Below are 6,648 nucleotides of genomic sequence, written 5' to 3'. Positions count from 1 at the left end.
AAAGTTTGCCTTTCATATACTAATGATTGTGAGCAAATGGACAGACACTTGATTCTGGATTACAATTTCTTTGTGTAAAGCAGCACATATGTCCTTGCACAAAGCTTTTAAAACATAAACAGTGCAAACAATGTGTAAAATTACTTCAACAATTAAGTATAGCTGATGGCAACTTCACTAAACATCAACAAAATCCATGCAGTTACTTTATGTATTCATTTATTCATTCATTAATTGGCTTTTTTTTCACATGAGGACACTTTTTTACTGTATATTACACTTACGTCTTTATTGCTTCATGATATTGTATAAAATGTTTTAAGTCTTTTAAGTCTAAGTTCATTTAGATTATTAAATCTATTATATTGTCGTATTATTTAATAGTTATGTTATCATTTTGAATTACATTTATTTTTAGATTTTCAATCATTTTTATGTTTTGTTATGTGCTTTTGTCATTTTTAATTGATTATATATATATATATATATATATGTTATTACTCCACCACATGCGTGTGACAAAGGTTTTGTTTACCTTTAATTTTATTCCAGTTAGTACTTCAGTACTAGTTTAACAATTCAGCATAAAAAAATTTAATAATTAAAATTAGAAATGTTGCCTTGGCAACTGAAATAAATAAGTTTAAGATTGTTTTATTTTATTTCATCATAATTACAATCACCAAAAATTATTCTTACATTTTTGCTTTTAGTTAACAATAACAACATTATTTCTTAATACTTAAACACATTATTTATCTGACAGAATAAAGAATGGTTCAATCAACCTACATAATGTAAAGAACATTATGTGACAATATGACCTTGATTTATTTAATATTGACTGAGTCAAAGACTAGTCCATGTCAAAGATTTGCTTTATTTTGGACTCAGAATTTTTTTTTTTTTTTTTTTTTTTTGAGAAATTCCAATGTAAACAAAAGCTTATATTTAAAACCGCAACACATTTGAACCATAATTCATGAGATGGATGGCCTGAGGGAAGGAACTGTTCCTGTGTCTGGTTGTTCTGGTGCTCGGTGCTCTGTAGCGTCGACCAGATGGCAAAAGTTCAAAGAGTGAGTGTGCTGGATGTGAGGGGTCCAGAGTGATTTTGCCAGCCCTTTTGCTCACTCTGGATGAGTACTGTTCTTGAAGAGAAGGGAGGGTTGTACCAATGATTCGCTCAGCAGTCCGGACTACCCTCTGTAGTCTTCTGAGGTCAGATTTGGTAGCTGAGCTGAACCAGACAGTTATAGAAGTGCAGAGGATGGATTCAATGATAGCAGAGTAGAACTGTTTCAGCAGCTCCTGTGGCAGGTTGAACTTCCTCAGCTGGCGAAGAAAGTACAACCTCTGCTGGGCCTTTTTCACAATGGAGTCAATGTGAGTGTCCCACTTTAGGTCCTGAGAGATAGTGGTGCCCAGGAACCTGAATGACTCCACTGTTACCACAGTGCTGTTCATGATGGTGAGTGGGGGGAGAGCAGGGGGGTTTCTCCTGAAGTCCACGATCATCTCCACTGTTTTGAGCGTGTTGAGCTCCAATTTATTATAATCAAATTATATTTGATTAATATTAAAGAGCAGGTCATATGGGTTTTCAAAAAATATATTTTTTGCAGTTTTTAACATAGCTATCCTTCAACGTAAACAGTCTGCAAAGTTGTTCATCAAAAAAAGTGCATGGAAAATAAAGATATAGTCTCTCAAAAGAAAGAGACGACTCTGAACCGCCTTAATGAGTCGTCATATTTTCGAATCTTCTGCCTGTTACCTATAGACGTCACAAAGTAACATTTATATATTCCCCACCTGCCCACAAAATACGAACACTCTGACCTGCTCACAAACTCTTCCACTAGTTTGTGTGTTTACATCATTTCTAGAAGACGCTGTGTTTTCAGCCTCACTGGGCATACACATTTCCCACACTTGCACCTCAAATAAATAAATAATAATAATGAATGCAATAAAACTGCTGTCATATCACGTAAAGTACCACATGCAAAGTTTAAACTTACCACTGAGAAACGTCCTGATCAAGTCGTGCTTGTGATGGAGTTTCCGGTTGAGTGACTGCATCGGTATCATCCTCGGACTCGGGCTCGAATTGATAAGGTAATATCGATGCCATTTTTGTAACCTTATAGCATCTTTGTTTACAAGTAACCCTCCGGAGCAAAAAATCAATTATGGTAATGGGCGTTTCATTTCCGACATTGTATAAGGAAAGACCAATCACAACAGACTTGACCAGCTGACCAATCAGAGCAGAGTAGGCTTATGGAAGGGAGGGGAGTACAGTTCTTAAGCTCAGAACTGCTTTGAACGAATCATTTCAAAATCATTGAAAAATGATTCTAATATTGAATGTATATTCTGAGAAAATTACATTGTTTCCTGACTGTAGATGCATTTAAACCTGTTGTAGGGGACTACACAATATTAGTACACTTTAAAATACCATATGACCTGCTCTTTAATGAAACAGACGGCAGCAAGTTTACAGTGGATCTAGGCCTAATATATTGTTACATCAGATGTTTTTGCCCAACTGTTCTCCAAACGTCCAATTAAGACATCACCGACTATGTTTGCGAATAGACGCCAGGTATTTTGAAATGCTGTAATTGTGTGTGTGTATTAGACTGTTAATTCGGGATCGCACGCTGCCTGAGAGATGCGTATTTCGCTCTTCAGGCTATGTGTCTGTGAGTGAGTAACAGATTGCGATCTTTTTGTTTTTGTGGCTTATTATGATTAATAACTCTTTTAACATCAAACACGTCCTGCACTTTATTTTCTAATTCATGCATGTTATTTTCCTAATAACGAAACCAAAACATCTTTTGTGCTTTGCATCTGAAGGATATACAAAACTTTTTTTTAATGCATAATAAGATTTATTTTAGCCTACAATATAATAAATACCATAGTCCTATTTCAATATATTTTTAAACATCTAGACTAATCTTTTTTTTTTTTTTCGCATCGATGCAGACTCGTTCACAGCATTGCACTTCATGTCAGATAGGAATTCATCAACCTGAAGCATCAGCGTAATGATCAGCATCCAAAGACCGAATTATTTCAACCGGTATCAGGCATAAAATGTCCTTAAAATAAGCCGATTACCTTGGCAAAGCATTGGGTAACAAAACAAATAAGCTTTTCAGTGATGCCATGAAAAAGTGCACACAGAAATCGGAAACCGACTATTTTTGTCATTTTTATGGCTATGACAAATTTGACGCTCTTTATCTCAGAATTAGATTATGCGACTTTAGCCGGGGTTTCACAGACGGGGTTACATATTTTACCCTGAAGTCTGAATCCAATAATCACCAAATAGAAAAGATGGGTTAAACTCCCACTTTTCATTTGAGTGATTGTGAAGATTACACAGGAAAGTGGGAAATAAAGTGGGAGGAGCTTGTAGTGTTCAGAGGTAACCTACATAATGTCTTGTGTTCCCACTGTGATTAAATATATCTGTTGGGGGTTGGAGGAGGGAGGTCTAATTTTGAACTAGGTGAGGGGCAAAAATAAAAATAAAAATGAGAGAGAGAGAGACAGAGAGGAAAGTGAGAAGAGGAGGAAGAAAGAAGACTAAAACGTTACACAAGCAACAACTTATCAAAATCAGGTTGACAGAATCGGGCTGCAAAGACAGTGGCACCTCTGAATGCTGCAGGAATTTGATGCGGTTAAAAATATGTTTTCTTTACCGCTTTTTATTCCTCGCTCAGCTGTTTCTCGTCATGGTGTTCCACAAGCATCAAGGGAGCAGCGAGCGTCATGTGCAACAGGATCGGTTTAGATGAGGATCATTCGCTGGTGGTACAATCATTGTAATAGTTGAAATAACTGGAAAACTTGGACGAATGCCTTTTATAAACGAATATGAGACAATGTGTTTATTGTTAGGAGGAGATTGTTAATGTGTGTGTCTGTGTGTATTTAATAGGGAATTATTATGTTATAGTGTGTGTGTGATTACAAATAGAAACTGAACATGATGCATTCATGCATATTGAGGGATTACGTGCTTGTAAATAATGCCAGCATCATGTAGAAGCAGGAATTGTTTGTGTTGAAGCTTAATGTCCAACACATTTTTTTTCATTTTTTTTTTTTATTTATGCTGTTTATTTATGTCTACAATATTTTACAAAATAAATGTATTTATATTATCAGTGATATAAACAGGCTTGTGCAAAATTTAGAATTCATGAGTTGGAATTTGATTTGAATTGGCCACACTTTAGGAAGTTGAATTGTGGTGATATTAAGATGAATTTACTGAACTAAAAATGAAAGACATGTAATGCATTCTGGGAAATTAAATTATTTTCCACCTTGGTCACACAAAAGGATCTATTGGTCGCTCATTCTCTTTTTTTTTAACAGTTTCACAGTGCTTTGGTAAATTCATGCAGTGATGATTATATACAACTGTCTGCTGTTTCCTACATTATCAGTTTCTAATGTCATGTTGCTCATTAGTTCATCTATTAGTTCATTACATGTTACTTTCATTTTTTTTTTATGTGTCCTGAATTGTGAAGGTGAAGCTTGAAATTCACTAATGATAGGGAAATGCAAAGCTTTAGATCAACCAGTGATCAACCACTTCTCTAAAATATCTCAGAGATGCATCTCATGGAGCTTCATTTGGCAAGCAATATTTAAATAGACAGAGCACAACACAGTGTCACAAATTCTTATAATGGAAGAACAACAAGGAAACAAAGAGGGGCAGCAGCCAGGAAGAAGAGGAGTAAGGATGCGTGAAGCAAGGCTAAACATTGGAAGAAGTAAAGCAAGTATGTAGGCCTATGTATGTCTCTGATGGAATAAGCACGACTACTGTGCACCATGTTCTCAATTATGACCTTATATATAAGGACTTGTCATTCTGATTTCACTGACATGTTCATTGACATAAACATAACATATTAACTTAATTTTGAGAGATGAACTAATAATTTGGAGGAAATTGCAGGCTTTTGCAGATAAGCCAATATTGTTTTGAGAAATGCACTGGTTTGCAAATGTTAAAGATGATTCGAGAAATGTCCAGAAGTGACAGAAAACTGTAAAAACTAGCCTTGACCACCATATAAATTCATGCGGGTCTAAACTGGTCTTTCCAGCAGGGAAGTTGTCTTAAAAGGGGAACACAATGTTCCTCTCCGAATCATCACAAGCGCATTCAATCACAACATGGATGGCGGTGAGCATTTGGGTGAGGGCTTTAATCTCTCCTCTGACAGCGGTGAGACCAACAGAGGTAGTTTGTTTGGGTGTATTAATGCTGGAAGAGAACTCGGGCCATATGAATGGTTGGTGCTTAGAGGTAGTGAGCCAGGACTGGTAATAGGATTACATAAATGAATGGCTTCTTGCACCTTCATCATTTAAGGCTAACAGTCCACATGATGGAAACCAATTAAAGCTAACGCTTTGACAAGAGCGGATTGGTCGACATTGACACCACATCAGAGTACGAGGGCAGAGGGCTTTCCAAACGCATGACTAGTTGCTGAAGTGTTGTGTGTGAAGTGTAACCAGTATGAATGTTGAATAAATCCAGTGGCAGGTTATGTGAATGATGTCAAGTGACAAATATTTATAAAACCACAGCACTGTTATATAAAACCACACAATGAACATTAAACAAATGTTTCAAAAAGCTTTTGGATACTTATAAGACAAGGCTGCATAATAATTCATAATGTTCTCTGTCACTTTCATACAGCAAGAACTGACACTGATTACCTAATCATATAAAACCACACAATGAACATTAAACAAATGTTTCAAAAAGCTTTTGGATACTTATAAGACAAGGCTGCATATTAATTCATAATGTTCTCTGTCACTTTCATACAGCAAGAACTGACATTGATTACCTAATCATTTATTAAAATGATTAAAATAAAATAGGAGAGTATGAACCCTTTAATATCATTCAGAATAACGTAAGTAAGTGAGCAAGTTTTCAGGGATAACTATGAAAATGCTGCTGAATGAAACACAATCAAGCCATTCAGAACATTTTAGTTCCCCTTCAGGAACTCGAGCTGCCGGCAAGAGTGGGCAGCATCTCAGGCTGTGTGTTCTTCCCTGCCCGCGCTACATTTCGGGTGGGGATACACACAGTTTGTGTGTTGTCTGCTTGGGAGCAAAACACGCCGAGTCAGCTCTCGCTGACTGCCCGCATTCCGAGCGTTTGTCATTGTGTATGCTTGCTCTCCGAGGGCTCTCTTTGAGGAGGGAGACTTCACCTTCTTCTTCCTCACCTACCAGATCCAGCGCCCGCTCTCAGGGTTCGGAAGCTGCGGTTCTTTCCCCCCGGTGAGAGGGCTCGACGCTCCGCCTATCTTCCTCCGAGGAGGTTGATGAGGGCGTCGATGAGCTCGCCAGTTGCACAAGCATCAGTTACAAAAAAGTAGAGCAGCTAGTATGGCCGTCCCCTGCCGGTTCGCCGCGTCAGGGCACTGAGCTAGCCGCTCTAAATGCACCAGAGGCCAGTCTCGTGAGACTGGTTCCCTTAGTATGTCACTTGGCGGTGTGGGAGCCCCTGCCAAGCGTGCCTCCTTGGGTCCTGCCCTGAGCAGGCTCTGGTTCTATCAGTCAAAT

This window comes from Sinocyclocheilus anshuiensis, unplaced genomic scaffold (genome assembly GCF_001515605.1).
Source record: "Sinocyclocheilus anshuiensis isolate Anshui unplaced genomic scaffold, SAMN03320099.WGS_v1.1 scaffold1642, whole genome shotgun sequence".
Lineage (NCBI taxonomy): Eukaryota > Metazoa > Chordata > Actinopteri > Cypriniformes > Cyprinidae > Sinocyclocheilus > Sinocyclocheilus anshuiensis.
The sequence above is the reverse complement of the archived record's forward strand: the minus strand, read 5'-3'. Positions refer to the sequence as shown.